Here is a 21,858-nt window from a genome sequence, read left to right as displayed (position 1 = left end):
GGTTACTGGAGGTAGTGGAGCTGGCCAGGTTTACAGAGGTCTGCCACCTGGTGATGATGATGATGATTGCAGATCTGGGGTTACGGATTGGAGTATTTAAGTCTGCATACTTCCTGCAATCCCTGCTGGTGATTGCTTTCCTGTGCATTGAGAGGTCTAATGTCTCCTTCCCTGTTCCTGCATTGTTCAGCTAAGTGATTCATTTGCTAATCCTTTGCATCTGATCTGGTTTTGTCTATCTCTGCTTGTTGTGCGGGTTCAGCTTGCTCCTGCTGGGGGCTCTGCTGGTCCACCGCTCCACATGCTACCGCTTGTGTCAGTTTGTTCAGTCCCCTGGTATATTGGTCTCTTTTGCTTTGCTTCCAGTTAATACCGGAGTGCTGTATAGTGGGGGCGAAGTCGTGTGACTTCAGTGTTTTTTTTGTACATCAGATGTGTTGGATTTTTCAGGGGTTTTGCATGATTGCAGACAGTGTCTTTTCTTTCCTGTCCTGTCTAGTCAGTTTGGGCCCCATCATTTGCTCAGTCTATTTTTCTGCCTGCGTTTGTGTTTCATCTTGTCTCACCGACAATATGTTTGGGAGCTATCCATTCCTTTGGGGTCTGCTTCGGGGCCATTTAGATTTCACCTTTCTTGCTTTAGGCTTAGTTAGCTCTCCGGCTGTGCCGAGGCATCTAGGACATCATAGGTACACTCCACGGCTACTGCTAGTTGTGTGGATTGGATCAGTGGTCTGCAATCCGCTTAGTTACCAACCTCTCTGGTTTTCTGGTGGCTTAGCCTTTTCCTGCCATCCTCCTCGGTGACCCATTCATAACAGAATCACCAGCCTTACTGTAGACTCTAGGGAACTCTAAAGAAGGAAAGAATTGTAAAAAAAAGAAAAAAATGTCAGAATTTTTTATTTTGTATATTTTTTCCTCTTTTTTTCTCTGGGGCTGTAGGAGGATTTTTTGACTAAATGGAGACTAAGCAATTGTCCGATCGTGATGAGCAGCTCGCTGCTGAAGTGCGGGGAATTTCTGCCTATCTCACTCAATCATCTGCTGTCGAATCAAAAATCCCTACTCCTGATTTGTTTTCTGGGGATCAGTCTAAATTTTTGAATTTTGAGAATAATTGTAAACTATTTTTTGCTTTGAAACCTAACTCATCAGGGAGCTCTGTGCAGCAGGTTAAAATTGTCATCTCCCTGCTGTGTGGCGATCCCCAGGATTGGGCTTTTTCTTTGACACCCGGAGATCCTATTTTGGCTAATGTGGATGCGTTTTTTCAAGTCCTGGGGTTGCTGTATGATGAACTTAATGCTATTGATCAAGCTGAGAAAACCTTATTGGCATTGAACCAGGGTCAGGATTCTGCAGAGTTATATTGCCAAAAAATCCAAAAGTGGGCGGTCCTTACTAAATGGAATGATGATGCCCTAGCAGCTCTCTTTCGGAAAGGTCTGGCAGAAACTGTAAAAGATGTTATGGTGGGATTTCCTGTCCCCTCTAGTCTTGACGACTCTATGTCATTGACCATTCAAATTGATCGGTGTTCACGTGAATGTAAAACTACACGAGAGGCGTTGCCGCCTTTCAAATGAACTTCTGAACCCATGCAATGCGATAGGGTTTTGTCTAGGGAGCAACGTCAGGAGTTTAGAAGGCGTAATAAGTTGTGTTTTTTCTGTGGGGACGCCTCTCATACTATTTCTGTCTGCCCTAAACGAGAAAAGCGTTTTGCTCATGCATTTGCGGTGGGCAGTGTACAGCCTAAGTTCCTTTTGGCGATTACCTTGATCTGCTCCTTGTCAATATTTTGCGCTAAGGCTTTTGTTGATTCAGGAGCAGCTCTGAATCTGATGGATTTTGACTTTGCCAAATGTTGTGGTTTTCCCATGATACCCCTGTGGACTCCTATCCCTTTAAGGGGTATTGATGCTACTCCTTTAGCGGAGAATAAACCCCAGTTTTGGACCCAGGTGATAATGTGGGTCGCCCCGGACCACCAAGAGAACTGTAAATTTTTGGTGTTCCACAATTTGCATGATACTATTTTTCTGGGTTTTCCTTGGTTGCAGACCCATAATTCTCTTTTGGATTGGAAATCTGTGTCTGTGGTGAGTTGGGGTTGTCAATATGTTCTTAGTAGCACTCCTGTTTTCTCCATCTCTCCCCAGTCACATGATGATCCTGATTATTTGGCTGATTTTTCTGATGTTTTTAGTGAGAGTAAGTCTGCGTCTTTGCCTCCTCATAGGAGTTATGACTGTGCAATTGACTTAGTGCCCGGTTGTAAATTTCCCAAGGGTCGGCTTTTCAACTTACCCTTACCCGAACATGATGCTATGCGATCTTATGTCAAGGAGTCGTTGGAGAAGGGTCATATCAGACCATGCTCTTCACCTTTAGGTGCTGGGTTTGTTTTGTGGCCAAGAAAGATGGCTCATTAAGGCCATGCATTGACTATCGTTCCCTTAACAAAATCACTGTTAAATATCAATACCCATTACCCCTGATTTCTGTTTTATTTTCCAGAGTTAAAAGCGCCTGTTGGTTTACCAAACTTAACCTCAGGGGGGCATTTAATCTTATTCGCATCAAACACGGGGATGAATGGAAGACAGCGTTTAATACCCCGGAGGGACATTTTGAGTACCTGGTGAAACCTTTTGGGCTCACTAATGCCCCTTCCATCTTCCAATCTTTCATGAACGATATTTTCCGGGACTTTGTGGATAAGTTTTTGATCATGTATTTGGATGATATTTTGATTTTTTCCAGTGATTGGGATTCTCATGTGGAACATGTCCGGACTGTGTTCCGGATTTTGAGAGAAAACGCTCTGTATGTTAAGGGATCGAAATGTCTCTTTGGCCTACAAAAGATTTCGTTTTTGGGATTCATTTTGTCCCCGTCTGCTATTGAAATGGACCCGGCCAAGGTCCATGACATTTATGATTGGGTTCAACCCACTTCCTTGAAGGCCCTCCAGAAGTTTTTGGGTTTTGCTAATTTCTGCCGTAAATTCATAAGTAATTTTTCTGGTATTGTAAAACCACCAACGGATTTGACCAAAAATGGCGCTGATGTGGTGAATTGGTCTCCAGAGGCAGTCTCGGCATTCCAGGAGCTTAAGCGGAGATTCATTGCTGCTCCAGTCTTACGGCAACCTGATGTTTCACTCCCATTTTAGGTGGCAATAGATGCTTCTGAGATTGTTGCAGGAGCCGTTTTGTCTCGAGATCCGGTAACTTCTAAAATGAATCCTTGTGCCTTACTTTCTCAAAAATTTTCCCCATCGGAGCGTAACTATGATGTGGGGAATCGGGAATTGTTGGCCATGAAGTGGACTTTTGAAGAGTGGAGACATTGGTTGGAGGGAGCCAGACATCAAGTTGTGGTCCTTACTGACCACAAAAACCTGATCTATCTCGAATCAGCCAAGCGATTGAACCCTAGAAAGGCTAGGTGGGCCTTATTTTTCATGTGTTTTAATTTTGTGGTCTCCTTTCTGCTGGGCACTAAGAATGTTAAGGCGGACGCCCTCTCTTGGAGTTTCTTTGCTGATTCTCTTGATGTGACCGAACCTACTACCATTCTAAATGAGGGTGTGGTTCTTTCCGCCATTTCACCCGATTTGAGACTTACCCTGGAGGAATTTCAGGAGGACAAACCTGATTGATGCCGTATGGGGAAATTGTATGTCCCTGACCAGTTGAGGAGAAGAGTAATGTCTGAAATTCATTGCTCCGCGTTAGCTGGTCATCCTGGCATTTTTGGTACCAGAGACTTGGTGAGTAGGTCTTTTTGGTGGCCTGCTTTATCTCATGATATCAGGAATTTTGTGCAGTCCTGTGGGACTTGTTCTCGGTCCAAACCCTGTATTCGTTCTAGTGGTTTGTTAATGCCCCTGCCGGTGCCCAGGAGGCCATGGACCCATATTTCAATGGATTTTATTTCTGATCTCCCTGTTTCTCAGAGAATGACGGTTATCTGAGTCATCTGTGATGGATTTTCTAAGATGGTCCATCTCGTACCACTCCCAAAGTTGCCATCTTCTTCTGAGTTGGTGCCCTTGTTTTTACAACAGTTGGTTTGTTTGCACGGTATTCCTGAGAACATTGTGTCGGACAGAGGAGTTCAGTTTGTTTCCAGATTTTGGAGAGCTTTTTGTTCTAAACTAGAAATTCAGTTGTCTTTCTCCTCTGCATTTCATTCTCAGACCAATGGGCAAACGGAGAGAACAAACCAGACTTTGGAAACCTATTTGAGATGTTATATATCTGCTGATCAAGATGACTGGGTCTCATTTTTGCCCTTGGCCGAATTTGCTCTAAATAATAGGGCTAGTTCTGCCACTTTGATGTCTCCTTTTTTCTGCAACTTTGGGTTTCATCCTCGTTTTTCTTCAGGGCAGGTGGAGGCTTCAGCCTGCCCAGGTGTGGATTCTGTGGTAGAGAGAATTCAGCAGATTTGGGGTCGTGGATAAGTTGGCTCATTCTCAGGAGAAGGCCCAACGGTTTGCCAACCGGCATAGGACCATTGGTCCCCGGTTTAAAGTGGGTGCCATGGTTTGGTTGTCCTCTAAAAAATTCCTATGAAAGTTGCGTCTCCAAAATTCAAGCCAAGGTTCATTGGACCTTTTAAGATTTTGGAAGTCCTTAATCCTGTTTCTTACCGTTTGGCTCTTCCAGGAACGTTTGAGATTCACAACGTTTTTCTTAAATCTTTGTTGAAAAGGTTTGTGGAGCCAGTGGTTCCCATGGCTGCACCCCCTGATCCTGTATTGGTTGAGGGTAATCTGGAGTATGAGGTAGAGAAGATATTGGATTCTCGTATGGCTAGATGGAGACAGCAGTACTTGGTCAAGTGGAAAGGTTATGGCCAGGAGGATAATTCTTGAGTCTCTGCTTCTGACATTCATGCCAAGAGATTGGTTCATGCCTTTCACGGGGCCCATCCTGATCGGCCTGGTAGCGTGGATGAGGGTTCGGTGACCCCTCCTCAAGGGGGGTACTGTTGTGAATTCTCTTGATCTGACTTCAGAGTCGGGGCTCCCTCTGGAGGTTGCCGTGGGTAGTGGAACTGGTAGTATTGACAGAAGTCTATCACCTGAAGACGATGATTGGAAGTCAGGGGTTACTGACTGGGAGGATTTAAGTGAGCCAGCTTCCTTCAGTTGCTGCTGGTGATTTGTTTGTCTTCCTGTGCATTGTGAAGTCTGCTTTTTCCCCTCCTTGGTCTTGCATCATTCAGATAAGTTATTTTGTTGCTGGAATCTTTTGCATATGATATAGTTTTGCCTTTCGCTGCTTTTTACTTTGCATGTGGGTTCAGCATTATTCCCTGCTGGGATTTGTTGTGGACCCCATTCATATGTCATATGTCTGTTCAGTATTGCTAATTCCCTGTTAAATTAGTATCTTTTGCTTTGCTTCCAGTTCACACCAGAATGCTGATCTAGCGGGGGAGAGGTCATGTGGCCTCAGTGATTTTGTATATCAGACGTGTTGGATTTTTTAGGGTTATTGTGTGATTGCAGACAGTATCTTTTCTGTCCTGTCCTATCTAGACAGTTTGGGCCCCATCATTTGCTCACTCTATTTTTTGCCTGCGTTTGTGCTTCATCTTGTCTCACCGACAATATATGTTTTTGGGGGCTATCTATTCTTTTGGGGTTCTACTCCGGGGCAGTTTAGCTTTCCACTTTCTTGCTTTAGGCTTAGTTAACTCTTTGGCTGTGCCGAGGCATCTAGGGCATCGTAGGCACGTCCCACAGCTAATTCTAGTTGTGTTGTTAGGTGTAGGGGTCTGCAATCCGCTAAGTTGCCAACCTTTCTGGTTTCCTGGTTGCTTAGCTAATTCCCTGGTAATCCTCCTCGGTGACCGGATTATAACAGTTGTGGGAGGACACCAAAGCCATTTTAGAAGCATCCTTCTCCCGTATGAAGAGACATACAGACAGAAGGCATCTCCATCCTCCGTGCTTCCGCCCTGGTGACAAGGTATGGCTCTCGTCCAGGACGTCCGGCTGAAAGTTCCTTCTTACAAGTTGGTTCCTCATTTTATCAGGCCTTTCAAGGTTTTGAAGCAGATCAACGAGGTCTCCTATAAATTGAAGCTGCCTCCTTCTTTATGGACTCCAAATTCCTTCCATATATCTCTGCTAAAGCCAGTCCCTTCAAGGATCCCAGTACCACGCCCATGCCAACTGCCTCGGATGATATTTTTGAGGTGGAGAACGTCTTGGACATGGAGAAGGTGAGAGGCAAGAACTTCTCACTTGTTGACTGGAAAGGATTTGGTCCCGAACAAAGATCCTGGGAGCCAAAGGAGAACATTCACGTTCCGATTCTCCTCCGGAAATTCCTTGATGGTCTGAAGAGGTGAGGGCATAAAGGAGGGTACTGTTAGAAACACGCCAGATCCCTGCTCTGACAGGCATGGTCTCCGGTGTGTCTTTTCACCCACCCGTGCTGTGGTCGGTTCCCCTCTTCCTCATGCTCTTCATGCTCCCAGCAGCACTGCCAGCCATGCCCTTAGAGCACGCATGCGTGCGCTTCCGCCCTTTTAAAGGGACAGCGCATGCACTTGCTATTTCCTCCCCGGCCAATGGTTGAGAGGCGTTATGTATATATTGCTTCCTCTCCACTGGGGAGGTGCCCGAGCAACCTTCGTGTTTTGCAGTCTAAGTTGTGTAAGATTGCTTACCAATCCCTGATGCACTCTAGTGCAAATCCTGCTTGTTGCACGCTGGTGCAAATACTGCCTGCTGCACTTTGGTGCAGATCCTCCCTGCTGCACTCTGATACAAACACTGCCTGCTGCACTCTGAAACAAACTTGGTCGGCTGCACTATGGTGCGAACTTTGTCTGCTGCACTCTGATGTGAACTCTGCTGCACTCTGGTGAGAACTCTGACTGCTACATTCTAATACAAACTCTGCCAGCTGCTCCTTCCAGTCTGTCCTCTGAGTCCAGCTGCTGCGCATCCTTTGGCCTGGAGTGGCACCTGGGGTTCATCGGGAGCCAAGACTATCTTCACCATCAGGATCTCTACTGAACAGTCAGGTGTTCACTTAGTCACGCCCCTCTAGTCACTCCACGGTCCGTGGCACAGTGGTTCCACAAACTATGTCCCTGACAGTAGGAACAGACAGGACACCTTCCATGCTTGTTTTTCTAGATGTGGAGGAGGCATTAGATTGAATCTATTAGGAATTTTTACAAAAAACTATAGAAAAATGTGGATTCATAGGCCTATTATAAAGGGGAAAAATTGCACTTTATAATAACCCATCAGCAACAGAAATATGAAATAACAAAGCTTTGAAAATATTCAACATTACAAATGAAAAAACCTAAAGAGATGAACTGAAGCATAAGTTGGAATGCAAATATATTACCCTGCAGAGCAGAGCAGGACCGAGACACTTACTAATGGACATCCAACCATGGGGAGCTATATAAATGTATTGTCCAGCTCAAAGAATAGGGAGGCCATGTCTTTATTTCACAGAGTGCAAAAACCTGAAAACAAAAGCCTAGAGATGAACTGTAGCATAAGTAGTAATAACTAGACAAATCCTAAAGGCCCTGTCACACTAAACGATGTACCAGCGATCGCACCAACAATCCGACATGATGGGATCGCTGGGACATCGTTAGGCTGATCGCTGGTGAGCTGTCACCTAGACAGCCCCAGCGATCAGGACCAGCGACGCTGGATGCTGGTTTCTAATGTAAACGTCGGATATCCAGGAGCCGCGCGACTCCTGGATACCCGCTGCTTACCTTGGAAACTGGCATACACGCTGGTTTCCAAGGTAAACATCGAGTATCTAGGAGCCACGCGACTCCTGGATACCCGAAGTTTACCTTGGAAACCAGCGTGTATGCCGGTTTCCAAGATAAAGAGCGGGTATCCAGGAGCCGAGGCTCCTGGATACCCGACGTTTACATTAGCAACCAGCGTCCAGCGTCGCTGATCGCTGGTCTCTCGCTGCGCGCTGGGCAGTGGGAGACCAGCGATCGAAAAACGGCCCAGGCCGCTCGAGCACGATCAGCGATATCCGGCAGGGTGGCTGGTCGCTGATCCCCCATCACACACAGCGATCTCGCTGGCGAGATCGCTGATGTGTCACAAAATCAGAAATCTCACTAGCGAGATCGCTTAGTGTGACTGTGCCTTAAAATAAAAATAGAATGAACAAATACCCTGCAGTAAATAAATAAATAGGAAAAAGAGAAGGAGAATAACATACAGTACTTAATGGACACCTAGCAATGGAGAGCTATATAAATGTAATGTCCAATTCAAAACTCAGTGAAAAATAAAGGTGTGGCCTCCCTTTTCTTTGAGCTGGACATTACGTTTATATAGCTCCCCATGGCTGGGTGTCCATTTGTCGGGTTATCAGTCCTGCTCTGCTCTTATTTACATTTACATCATTTGACATACTGTATGTTAATGTTTTAATACAAGAGGTTATCACTATCCTGAATAAGGTCACCGCGACATAATGGGATTAATTTTAAGTTATTTTTAATTAAACTTAGGTTAATTAAATACCATAAGTAATGTTTGTGCACTATTGCTAATTATTTGCTGCAAGGTGCTTGCTTTTGTTTTTATCTTAGTTTTTAACATTACAAATGGGACAAAACAAGGGTGTCCTTTGTTCTGTGTCTTGTTTGGACGCTTACTGAAAAAATCAGAAGTAATATCAATTTCTACTAGGCTTAGGAAATACAAAATTGGTCTATTCGCCAAAAATGTCATATTGACAGCCTCAAACACATTACCATCTATAACAGAAATTTCTAGAGTGATCAAAGAATTTTATGAACTATCTTACTATAAAATTAATCATATTAAATCCCAGATTTATTTCTCTATAGCAAATTAAAAGGATATATCCAAAGCGAATTTGTGAAAATGACTTAATTCCATACTTTGGTATCTAAAATATAGGAGATCCCAACAAGTTAATAGACATAAACCTGTTGTGAGGATCATATAGGAACATAAAGTATTATTAACATCTCCAAACATTAAATCTCTTGGTTGGGTAGAATATTATCCTACAAAATGTTTATTCTACCAAAACTGCTGAATGACTTTAGAATAATTCCTGTTACAATAAATAAAGATTGAATTTCAAATTTCAATCTTAACTCAATTTTTTTTTTTTTAAAAAAGGCCAAGGGTTGGTAATAAAACAATACAGAAAAGAAAATTAATGGTGGACTGGGGATTCGAAATATTGTCAATCAAACCTGGTTCCTTCCTGGTATCTATGCCTTCCATCGTGAGTTTCTTCCTGGTATATTATGTCCACGGTCTGCAACTGTTCTCTAAGGCATAAAAAAAAATTCTTCTCACTTTTCTCCGCTCTGTCCTTTTCTGCAGCAGTCGCATAGACCTGCAGCTGACATCAATGTACCTGCTATGGATGACATATGAAGTCACTGCCATGTGCCGCCTACCGACGTCTGTGCGGTGGCGCGTATTGCAGTACAAGGGCTCAGCAGTACATTTCTGCTGAAAATGTGTCCTCAGGCATAGATCCATCTGGAATACCTGCTGGCATGAGCCAACCACTCTCCTGCGGGGGCCTAGTCACAACTGCACCCTATGTGAATGCAATTGTTACGCCCCTGCCTACATGACATATCCTGTTCACGTTTTCAAAGTTGAATGTTTTGTATTGTTTTAAATTTAAATAAATATTATTAAAACTAAAAGTCCTTAATTCTTGCTCTTATTTTATTCCTACTGCTCCACTAAGTGCTCCTGTTCCTTTTTTTTTTTTACATCCACTATACATTATTTATTGCTAATTTTTATGATCTTTAACAATATGAAATTGCTGATAGCATTCACTTGGGCATTTCTTTAGGATCCTTTCCATTATTACTCTGTAAGCAATGGCTGCTTGGCAAATACCATATATATTAGTACTAAATGAAAAGGCCTATAGGTTTGGTCCACATGACAGATTTACAAATAAAAACATAAAGACAAGACAAGCCCAGTATAGTAATGGGGGATGCAGAATAAAACAAGAGCAACAACAGCCCACTTTTGACCTGTTGGCTTTCCATTCTACAGTAATGCCATATATATGGATGCTGACTTTGGGATTTAGAAGCGAAGGGTCATTTGGATTTGGTTTCAGAGATTCGCTGAATGTGAGCTTGTTTTTATGAGATTAATTTAAGTTTTTTATTGGCACTATTTTGGGGTAAATAACATTTTTGATTGCTTTTAGCCCCTACACCACCTTGGTTTTTTTAATTTCCATTTTTTGCTTCTGTTTCTTCTAGAAACATAACTTTTTTATTTTCCTGTCAATATGGCCATGGGAGGGCTTCTTTTTTGCAGGACGAGTTGCATTTTTTAACAACATAATTGGATGTATCATATAGTGTACTGGAAATTGGGAACAAAATTAAAAGTGCAATGAAATTGCAAAGTGCAATTCCACAATTGTTTTTCTTTATTTAACCATGTCCACTAAATGCTAAAACTGACCTGCCATTATGATTCTCCAGGTCATTATGAGTTTGTAGTTTCCGAACATGTATAGGTTCTTTTTTATTTAAATGGTGAAAAAAAATCCAAAGTTTGTAAAAAAACAAATAGAGCCGTTTTCAGAGATCCATAGCATCCCAATTGTTCAGGACAATCCCCATTGTTCTGGAGCTGAGTGAGGGTTTATTTTTTTTGTGCCAAGCTGAGGTAGATGCCATGTTTTGATTTTTTATCTAGTTGCTTCATTTACCGATTGGATTAATTCTTTTTGTATATTGCTGCGATACCAAATATATGTATTTTTTAATTTTCTTTAAATTGTTTTATCTTGAATGGGGCAAAAGGGGGGTGATTTGAACTTTTCTATATTTTTTAAAAAATTTTAAAACTTTTTTTTTAATTTTTCCTGGCTTCAGTATTCTCCATGGGAGACTAGAAACTGCAATCATCAGCTCTACTATGTGTGCTAAAATGCTCACCTGATATGAGCACAGGCCACAGGGCAGTGCTCATAACAATCCGGCATCCAGCAATGACAACCACAAGGGTCTACTGCAGACCCCTGGTTGTCATGCTAACCCTTCGGCGACCAGATGTCATGTGAGAAGGGTGCTAATGGGTGGAGCTAATGCCTCTTTTTTGGTGCGAAAATGTTAAATGCTGCTGTCAAAGATTGAGATTCCATCTGCAGCTGTTAGGGGCACATGTCAGCTGATTTCATCAGCTGACATGTGCGAGAAAAGTTGTGGGCTCATTGATGGAGCCTACAACAAACATGGGGAGGCAACCTATTACCTATATGTCTTATAAGTCTTAAAGGGTTTAGGGCTAGGTTCAGATTTATCCAGTATTCTACACTGAGCAATTGCATTTAGATTTCCATCTAGTTCCACAAAAAATTTGATTTTCCAAATGGAAAAATTCACTAAATGGTGGCAGATGGAGAGAGTTTGCACTCCATTTGGCCTCTGTTTCAGCAGTGTCCCAACTTTTTAGGTATGCACACAGCTTTGGTCAACCTCACTTGTGTATGCTAAAAAGAGGCCTAAGGAGGTGGGCATTGCCAGAACAGGGACCAGCGTCCAACTCATTATACTGCATGGTTTCATCAGGGGCTTCACATCAATCAGTCATTTTTTGGCATTTATTTATTTATTTATTTATTTATTTTACTCATTTATATAGCGCCATTAATTCCATAGCGCTTTACAGACAATACTGGCATGGGAGTATTTTTTCACGTATTATTCATTTTTATAGCACCATTTATTCCATGGCGCTTTACATGTGAAAAAAGGGGCATACAAAGACAAGTACAATAAACATGAGCAATACAAGGCACACACAAGTACCGAAGGAGAGAGGAAGAATGGGGTTATCATGATTCCTGAACCGCTGGGTGTTTAGATGAAAAGGTGAGTGCTCAGCATAGAGCACAGGATAGATGTGACCTGAGGCTTATACTGATGTTTTGGAGTCAAAATGAGCAAAGAAACAGCAATTCAAAAATGTTTTTTATTTTATGTTTTTTTTTTTACTCCAAACAAAATGTGTTGTAAGTAATAAGACTGCTTTTACTTTGGGTCAGTCTGATTACTGTGATATCAGATTTATCTACAGGAGCTTTTTTATATTTTCTTCTTTTACACTCTAAAAAATATTTTTCATCAAAAATAGTTTTCAGTGCCATATTTTGAGATGTATAACTTTTATTTATTTTTCTGACAAAGCAGTATGGGCTGTTTGTTTTTTTGGTATAGTTTTTATGTAAATAATATTGTATAATCACTTTTTCTTCAGGTTGTTTTGATGCAGTATGAGCAAAACCCAACAATTCCAGAATTATTTTTATTTATTTTTGTCAGGAAGATGCATACATATACAGCTCTGCTACATTTCCTTGGCGTGTTGCTCCCATGCTGCAGCAACGATCCCCTTTTGTAGCTTCTCCCCCTTGCACAAGCTGCAGCTCCTCCTTCCTTCCCTGCCAGCGCTGTGTAATCCTATCTCCCTCTTTCCTCTTTCCTCTCTCCCTTTGGAATGTGTGTGTGATTCCCCTCTCCCCTGCATACAACGTGGTGTAATGGGTAATGTGAAACTGAAAGTAAAGGTTAGGAGCACATAGTTGGAAACCTCTTTGTTCCTTTAAACTGGTGTATAATAACGCAGACTAGGTGTGGAAGTAGGAAACCTATATTTTAGGGATTTACATCATAAAAAATATCCACAGTGGCGTTTTCCGACTTATGTGCGCATCAGGAACTGAGAAATGGGTTCCTGCCCCGCCCATAGCCGGCAGATAGTCCTCATTTGGTTTCAAAGAACTGTCCTGCCATCACACTACGAGCCTTGCAGCCAGAGATGTGGAATTAATAAGGTTTTTAGTAACTTCTGAAAAGGGGAGTGCATTCCATAGCTCAGTCCACCCTGTGAGGTCATCCAGGGGGGAAGACCCTTTGTTTTGGGCAAAAGGTATAAATCCCAGAGGCCCAGACAAAGGGGGGTCTTTCTGCCAGGGGAGCCAGCTAGTGGAGGTTGGGCATTTTGACCTGATGATTTGGGAAGGTTCCCCTCCCCCAAACAACATTGAGTACCATTGACTGAGATATGTAAGTTCTTTAATCTTTAATCCATTGTTAATTTGTAATTGCCTGTATGTAATGTATCTGTCTTGTTTGTAACATCTTTTGTACTTTTGTATACACTGCCTATTCTTTTTGGAGTAAAATCTATAAAACTTTACTGGCTTTATTCTCCTTGCTCTAAACGTACCTCCCACGACCTCCCTGATAAAACTACGCTACTGTTGGGTTGGCTCCTGACCAATCCTGATTAATCCTAGTATCAGAACTAGGAGCTGGTGGCAGCGAAGTGTTCTGGGCTTATGGGGAGACTCTGGAAGTGATGGACAGAGGTTATTTACTGGTATTACCCCACCTAGGATTGGGGATATTCATTGCCTTTCTTGCAGAGTGCCTAATAGCCAGTACACAGCAAGGCGGCCCTTCGGGTGACTACTTATTCTAGGTGTAGTGAACTGTAGTGTAGGTGAACTGGAAAGTGGGATATACAAATATATCCCCCTTGTAATTCATGACCTATTGGTGGCAGAGCGATGGGATAATAGAGCATTAGTGATCCGGTTTGAGCAATCATTCCTCTCACGAAAAACTTGCATGGTTCTTGCGAGGACCCTGCACAAAAAGTTTTGGAGAATGAACTCAGCGTTTATTAGTGTTGAGATGATACAGTGTGTATAACGATTACCCCCTACCCTTTCTCTTCTTTTTTATGTCCTATCTTTTATTTGGCTGGGAGAGGCCTTTTATAAGCAGCGGTCCAAGGACACTCTTATTGCCCTGTGCATGTCAAAGCAGATTGACCCTATGGGTAAAAACAAAAGCCAAATGGTTGCTGATCTGGTGCAACCGGAAGCCGCTCAAGACCGCTCTCAGAGCCCAGGGGGCGCAGAAGCCAGCACAAGCGCAGGTGGTGCTGCTGCAGAGGTTCAACTGGTGCAGGCTGACCCTACCTGCAGCCTGGGCAGTGTGAACCCCCACCTGTGGATGGCTTTGGAACAACTCAATGTCGACGACTGTGATGGACATCTGTGGCTGATCCAGCAAAACCAAGAGAAAGCGGAGCGGTGGGAGGCAGAGAGAGCAGAGTGGGAGACCCGAGCCACTGAGACCCTGAATCAGAGGGACTATGAACTGCAGATGGCCTGCCTCGAGACAGTATCATCTGCCACACAGAGTAGCTAGTCCAGCAATGCTCAGCCCCCTAAACCCAGGCCAGAGTACTTTCCTGTGATGGAAAAGGATGGGGACTTGGACACTTTTCTATGGGCATTTGAGAAAGCCTGCAAACAGTACCAGCTGCCTAAGAGCCAATGGGCCTGATATTTGACCCCAGGGCTCAAAGGTACAGTGTCCATTTTAGGACATGACCACATATCGAAGTCAAACATCAGAAATACTCTGCCTGACACCTGACTTTGATACCTGACTCTACCTGACTCTGATACTTGACTCTGATACCTGACTCTGATACCTGACTTTGAAACCTGACTCTGATACATGACTCTGATGCCTGACTCTGATGCCTGACTCTGATGCCTGACTCTGATGCCTGACTCTGATGCCTGACTCTGATACTTGACTCTGATACCTGACTCTGATACCTGAGTCTGATACTTGACTCTGATGCTTGAGTTTGATACTTGACTCTGATACTTGACTCTGATACCGGACTCTGATACCTGAGTCTGATACCTGACTTTGATACATGATTCTGATACTTGATTTTAATACATGAAACATTCAAACATCAGAAACAGAAGGTCTTTCAGATACCTTCAATGCAATATTTGAGTGGTTCATCTTATAATCGAAGAAAAGAGATCCATTCACTGCCTGTTGAGCTAATGGCTGAGTGGTTGGATGCCTGGCTTAAGGAATAGAAAACATGAGTTCAAGCCACAGAGTAAGTAAACTTTGTTTTTTAATCCATGCTTCCTGGCACACAATTTCCAGAGATGTTTCACTTTGATGAGTGAAAAAAGACACATATCATATGTCAAAATGGAAATCCAAATGATTTTTCCACTCACTGAGAGTGTTAAAAGCAGATTACATTACAAAGAAAATAAGAAATTGCCGTCACGTGACCTTGTAGCACAGTGGTAAGGTTGCTGGCTGCTGTCTATAGAGAGAAGCTTTTTCTGGATTCAAGTCCCATGTTTGAAATTTTTTTTAAAGTTATGCAGGTTACAAAAAAGAACTCCAATCCTGTTCCACGTTCAATATCTAATATTCTTATTATTCTCCTGATTTCTAATAAAATAATCTCTAGCCTAAGGGTGAAGCATCTGCATCACACATAGTTTTGGTTTAAAATAATAAGAAAAATAATAACAAAAAAAACTACATTCCATTGCTGGGCTTTGAACTCAAAGTTCTGTGGTTTCTAAACCGCCACTTAACCAGAATTTTTTTTTAATAGCAGATTACTACACAAAATCAAGTCGTGCTTCACTTTTAATATCTCACATTCTTATTATCCTCCTGACGTGTTAGCAAAGAGTTTCAGACATGCTGTGTCTAATGGTCAAATTACATAGAGTTTTTTTGTTTGCATCCACCCAAAAACTGGCTACAAACTCATGAGCACTAGGGGGTCTCACTAATCCACTGTGTACAAGGCATGGTCCTCCTATTACAGCAAAAAACAGAACTATGGGCGTGTCCTACACTATCTGATTCTGCAGAGGATGTGCGTCTGTTCATTGCCATCTCACAGATCTGCGGAGCATCGCTTCTCTCTGTAAGGCCGGTGTCACACACTACCGTAGAATACAGGTGTGCTATGTGAGAAAACATCACATAGCACCCGGCCCAGTGTTAATCTATGGGGCAGCTCCCATCAGCGTTTATTTTCTCAGGCATACTAAACGTGCGTGTAAAATCACAGCAGGCTGCAATTGGCACCGAGATTCGGCCGAGACTCGCCAATGCAAGTCTATGGGTGCGAGAAAAAAATTGCACAGCACTCGCACCATGCAAGTCCTGTTCGAATTCGCACCGGTTTCCTTTGAAAAGACAGCAATTCATGTGCCGCATACAGTAAAATCACACTGACGGGTTAGAATAGAATAGAAAAGATATATACACATAGAATACATAGATATATAATTGTCAGTGACACAAACATATATATATATGTATTTATATTACATAGATAGAAGAAAATCCTGTAATTCAGCAGTCACGGTAGTGTGAAATCACTGCAGAATCAGATAGTGTAGGACATGCCCATAGCTCTGCTTTTTGCTGCAACAGGAGGACCATGCCTTGTACACAGTGGATTAGTGAGACCCCCTAGTGCTTATGAGTTTGTAGCCAGTTCTTGGGTGGATGCAAACAAAAAAATTCTACAAAGTAATTTGATCATTAGACACAGCATGTCTGAAGCTCTTTGCTAACACATCAGGAGGATAATAAGAATGTCAGATATTTAAAGTGTAGCACGATTGGATTTTGTGTGGTAGTCTGCTATTTTAAAAAAAAAATATATATTTAATTGTGGAGCTTGAACTTAAGTTTTCTAGTCCATAAACCAGTAGCTTAACCACTCAACCAACAGCTCAACAGGCTGTGAAATCCATTTTCTTCCCTTATGAGATGAACCATGCAAGTACTTTAGTGAGGTGTATCTGAAAAACATTTTGATGTTTGATATTTGACTGAAGTCAAGTGTCAGGTCTTAGACAAAAACATTTTGATGTTTGATGTTTGACTGAGGTCAAGTGTCAGGTCTTAGACAAACTCATTCATTGAAATCACACAGCTAGGAGTTACTCCACATGTTTACATCGACAGTCATATAAGAGAAGAGTGTTATCTTCCAATTGACTGTATAGCAGTCTGAGTTCAAATCCCAGCAATGGAATGTAGTTTTTTTTGTTGTTATTATCTTTCTTATTATTTTAAACCAAAACTATGTGTGATGCAGATGCTTCACCCTTAGGCTAGAGATTATTTTATTAGAAATCAGGAGGATAATAAGAATGTTAGATATTGAAAGTGGAACAGGACTGGAGTTTTTTTTGTAACCTGCATAACTTTAAAAAAAAAAGTACTAACATGGGACTTGAACCCAGAAGAAGCTTCACTCTACAGACAGCAACCTTACCATGGTGCTACAAGGTTAAGTGATGCCAAAATCAAATTTTCTTTGGTAATGAAATCTGCTTTTTAAACTCTCAGTGAGTGGAAAAATCGTTTGGATTTCCAGTTTGACATATGATATGTGACTTTCTTCACTCATCAATGTGAAATAACTCTGGAGTTTGTGTGCCAGTAAGCATGGGTTAAAAAACAAAGCACACTTACTCTGTGGTTTGAACACATGCTTTACTATTACATAAGCCAGGCATTTAACCACTCAGCCATTAGCTCAACCAGCAGTGAGTGAATCTCTTTTCTTCCCATATAAGATGAACCACTCAAATACTGCATTGAAGGTATCTGAAAGACCTTCTGATTCTGATGTTTGAATGTTTCATGTATTAAAATCAAGTATCAGAATCATGTATCAAAGTCAGGTATCAAAGTCATGTATCAGAGTCAGGTATCAGAGTCAGGTATCAGACTCAAGCATCAGTCAGGTATCAAAGTCAAGTATCACACTCAAGTATCAGAGTCAGGTATCAGACAGAGTATTTCTGATGTTTGACTTTGATATATGATCATGCCCTAAAATGGACACTGTACAAAGGAAAGGCTCTGTCTGGAGGCATTTTCTTTTCTCCCTCAAGACCAAGATGGAGACTATGAGGCCATCAAGCAGGCATTGATAAAGAAATACCAGCTCACTCCTGAGGTTTACCGTAAAAAGTTCTGGAACCTCCAACGTGGCCCACACGACAGTTACAATGATGTGGTGCATGGACTCAGGACCCACTTTGAACAGTGGATCCAAGAACCTTCAGCGACCACCTTTGAACAGCTGCGGGACCTTATGATCAAAGACCAGTTCCTACATCTTTGCCCAGCTGAGGTGCGACAGTTCGTGATGGACCGAGAGCCAAAAGACGTGGAGAAAGCAGCGCAAGTCACCGACGCCTACGAGGCCCACCATAAACCGGAAGCGCAAAAGCAAGTCACCACCAGCTGGAGAAGGGGTAAGCCATCAACCAACCCCAGTGCCCCTGCCAGCAAACTCATCGGAGGCCCTGTCCCCTTTGCCAACACTAGGCCTACATCAGACCATCGCAAGTGTTTTTTCTGCAATCGGACTGGACATATCAGATCCACCTGTCGGGAGAAGCAGAAGAACACCCCAGCCAAGGCCTCAGGGCCTAATGCAGCAGTTTTTTTGTGGGTGGGGTGGTTGGGAGGGTCTATGACAATGTGCAGCAAGTCACCATGGGAAGCCGTGTCGCTAGAGGCCTCAAGGATACTGGGGCTGAACGAACCCTCATCCGACCCGAACTGAAGGCCCCTGAAGAGATTATTCTGGGGAAAACACCGACTGTCACCAGGCCTGGGGGCATCCACTGCCCCTTGCCGATGGCCTGGGTTTTTATAGATTGGGTTGCTGGGAGCGGGGTGAAGGAAATTGGGTTGTCCGAAAGCTTGCCCACTGACATTTTGTTGGGGATTGATTTGAGGAAAATGTTTGCAAATTATGTCCCTGACTGACCTGAGGGTAAGGGGGGGCGCCAGAGAGCTGCAAGTTCCAAACCAGAACTGGAAAGTGGGATATACAATTTTATCCCCCTTGTAATTCATGATAATTTTTTAAACAGTGTTGCTCTTTGGGACAGTAAGATATTAATGATATTACATTTATATAGGTATTTTATGATTTGCAGCATTTCAAAACTAAAAACAATATTTTACCCAATATATTTAGGCATCATTATATTCTGAGAGCTGTAATTTATTTATTTTTCTGCTGACAGAGCTGCATGAAGGCTTGTTCTTTGCAAGATCAGATTTCAGCAATGCAAATTTGTTCACAACTTTTTGTCAACTTCTATTACATTTTTGTCACTCAATATGATGGCAAAGCTATATTTTTTGCGTTTTTCACTTATTTTTTATACTATGTTCACCGTATCTAATAAAGAATGTGACATTGCATAGCCTTGGTCATTCTGGATGTGTTGAACTTGATATAAATTTTATGGTCCTTACTTTTGTCTAGTTTGTTTTTACAAAAAAAGTTTCTTTTTTAATGCTGGAACAGTTTTTACTTCTTTCTTATGTGTTTTTTTAATTAATTTTTGTAAATTGTATTTAACATTTTTTACATTTTCACTTATTGACATTATGGGAGTTGAATCGTTTTTCCTTTGGATCGCTGATGTCATGTACTGCAGTGCATATCATCTATTAGTTTTACACAGACATGGTCTGTTAGACCTTGCTAATGGCAGGGCCAAGCAGGCCACCATACCCTGAGTCCATTCCCTGGCCTTGTGGTGCCATTGCCACTATCAGGACCTACAGTTACATTTGTCGGGCCCCAATAGATGATCAAATTAGCTACTGCATTTACACTTATTGCAAGCTACTATTTATTTTTTTCTCAGCACCGTAAAAAAAGGTGTATTGGCGGTCATTAAAGGGTAAAACAGCTAAAGCTGTATTATTGGAGTTTACTGGCATCTTAACATCAAGGAATGCTTTAAAAATCCTGTAAATGTTAGAAAGCCCGATATTTTGAGTCATGTTATTAATTGAATGGCTAAGAGGTTAGACATGATAACTAATTTACGTGACAAGAAGCATTTCCCAAGATCAGAAGGTAATGCCACCAGACACTTCAGCCAAATTGCTTCACCTTATAAGAGAAAAACTGAACAAAGCATAGGGATGGATGGCCAATCATTGATAGTGTGATCAGATCATATATGCCAACAGAAAAGTTATTGGTCTAGGCAGCACATCAGCCCAAATAAATGGAGGTTGTGCTGCCAACAGCATGATGTTGTACTGGGACAGAACAAATTACTTATCAATACATCTTTATGGGTGTTGAAGAAATTCAAAATACCCACGTGGTGACTGCCGCATGTGGCTCTTAGCATGTCCATATACTGTGGCCAAAGGCTGCAAAATTTTGCAGGTAATTCCATTAGCATGTGAGGTAAGGTGTTGGCTTTTTGAGGCAACCACAGTTTGGAAACCCTCTGTAATGCAATGCATAATGTATGTTTTAAATATTATTAGATGTTTTCCATTTTATTACAATAACGAAAAAAAATCTAATTTTAATAGAAGGATATTAATTTTAATCTGAAAAAGAAAGATCACTGTCTAAGTGTGGAAGAAATGTTTAATTTTAATGGTATAGAAAAATATATTTTTATATAGAAATTCATTCTACAGTACATTCCCACACTACACTGAGTTTCTTAAGAAGAAGCAAGCTAAAATGCCAATTTTTCCTTCCGGCACAGCTGGAAGTTAATTCAGTGCTGTAGAATAACCAAGCAGCTATGTTGTACTTGACATTTTATTCTTTACAATTTAAAATTTCAAAAGGAGACAAAACACACTGCAAAGAATGAATAATATATGTTGTAAGGAAAAATTCCTACTAAATAGCTGTGTGAGGACATGTTTTTTCGTTGGAGTTGTATTTTTAAATGCTGCAATTTACTTTTATGTACTGAAAAACATGAATAAAATTTAAAATTGAAAAATATTAAGTGAGATAAAGCTGAAAAAAAACAATTCCACCATTGCTTCTTGGGTCCCTTTCTACAATTATCACTTTTTGGTAATAATGACATTGCTCTTAAAGTTAGTATAGTTCTCATTAGAACAAATTCATATTTTTTATGTTCTACTATTTAATAAAAATGAAAGCGTAAAAAAAAAAAATTGTTTAGTGCCACCATATTTTAAAAGCTTTTTTTAGGTCAAAAAAGTTGTATAAGGGCTTGTTTTTTTCACCTGATGAGCTGTTATCCTATGTATTATTAGTTTGGGCAATTTCACATGTCGATAACCAATGTTTTTTTTTTACATTTTAGCCTTTCTGGAAAATGGAGGTGCATAGAAGTTCCTACTTTGAGAATTTTGTGCATTTTTAAATATGCAGCATAAGGCCTCTTTCACACATCAGGTTTTCGCCGTCAGGCGCGATCCGGCGCTTTTGACAAAAACCGGATCCGGCGAAATGCAATGCCGGATCCGGTTTCCCCCCCATTGACTTGCATTAGAGCCGGATCGAGCCGGATGGCCATGCGTTTCATCCGGTTTTCGCCGGATCCGGCAATGTGTCGCGATCCGGCGTCTGGAAAAAACGGCTACTGTAACGTTTTTTGTCTCCGGCGAAAAAGCCGGACACGCCAGATCCGGCGTGTCCGGCTTTTTCACACAATGAAAGCCTATGAGCGCCGCAATGCGCCTGATCCGGCGACAGCCGGATCCGGTGGCCGGATCCGGTTTTTTGGGTCTGAGCATGCTCAGTAGCTCTGCCCACAAGACATATATAAAAGCAAGACAGTGGGACCCTCAGCCACACCCAACATGCCACCCAAGCCAAGAACCAGGAGCAGGAGAAGGCAGGAGACATCTGCAGCAGCACCATCAGCACCACCCCAATTGGAGCAGCAAATGGAACATGCTGAGGAGGGGAGTCCAGCAGCAGATGAGAGACGGTAATTATCAAATCCCCCATTCCTCCAAACTAGGGCCATGGAATATCAAGATATTCATTGGCCCTTTGTTTCTCTTTATTCAACAGCCGCCCAAAAGATGCAGCAGCAGCAATGGCAGCAGCAGGAACACCACCCACAGCCATGGAGTCTGGCC

At 42.0% G+C, this 21,858-nt stretch overlaps 1 protein-coding gene across 1 annotated transcript in view; it reads right to left on the bottom strand.

The window, feature by feature from the left end:
- VWC2 (von Willebrand factor C domain containing 2) overlaps window positions 1–21,858 on the bottom strand; it is a 1,187,314-nt gene that overhangs the window by 71,814 nt on the left and 1,093,642 nt on the right. The gene's annotated exons all lie outside the window — the stretch shown is intronic.

This window comes from Dendrobates tinctorius, unplaced genomic scaffold, assembly GCF_039654945.1.
Source record: "Dendrobates tinctorius isolate UK_male_01 unplaced genomic scaffold, ASM3965494v1 ptg000162l, whole genome shotgun sequence".
Taxonomy (NCBI): domain Eukaryota; kingdom Metazoa; phylum Chordata; class Amphibia; order Anura; family Dendrobatidae; genus Dendrobates; species Dendrobates tinctorius.
The sequence above is the reverse complement of the archived record's forward strand: the minus strand, read 5'-3'. Positions and strand labels throughout refer to the sequence as shown.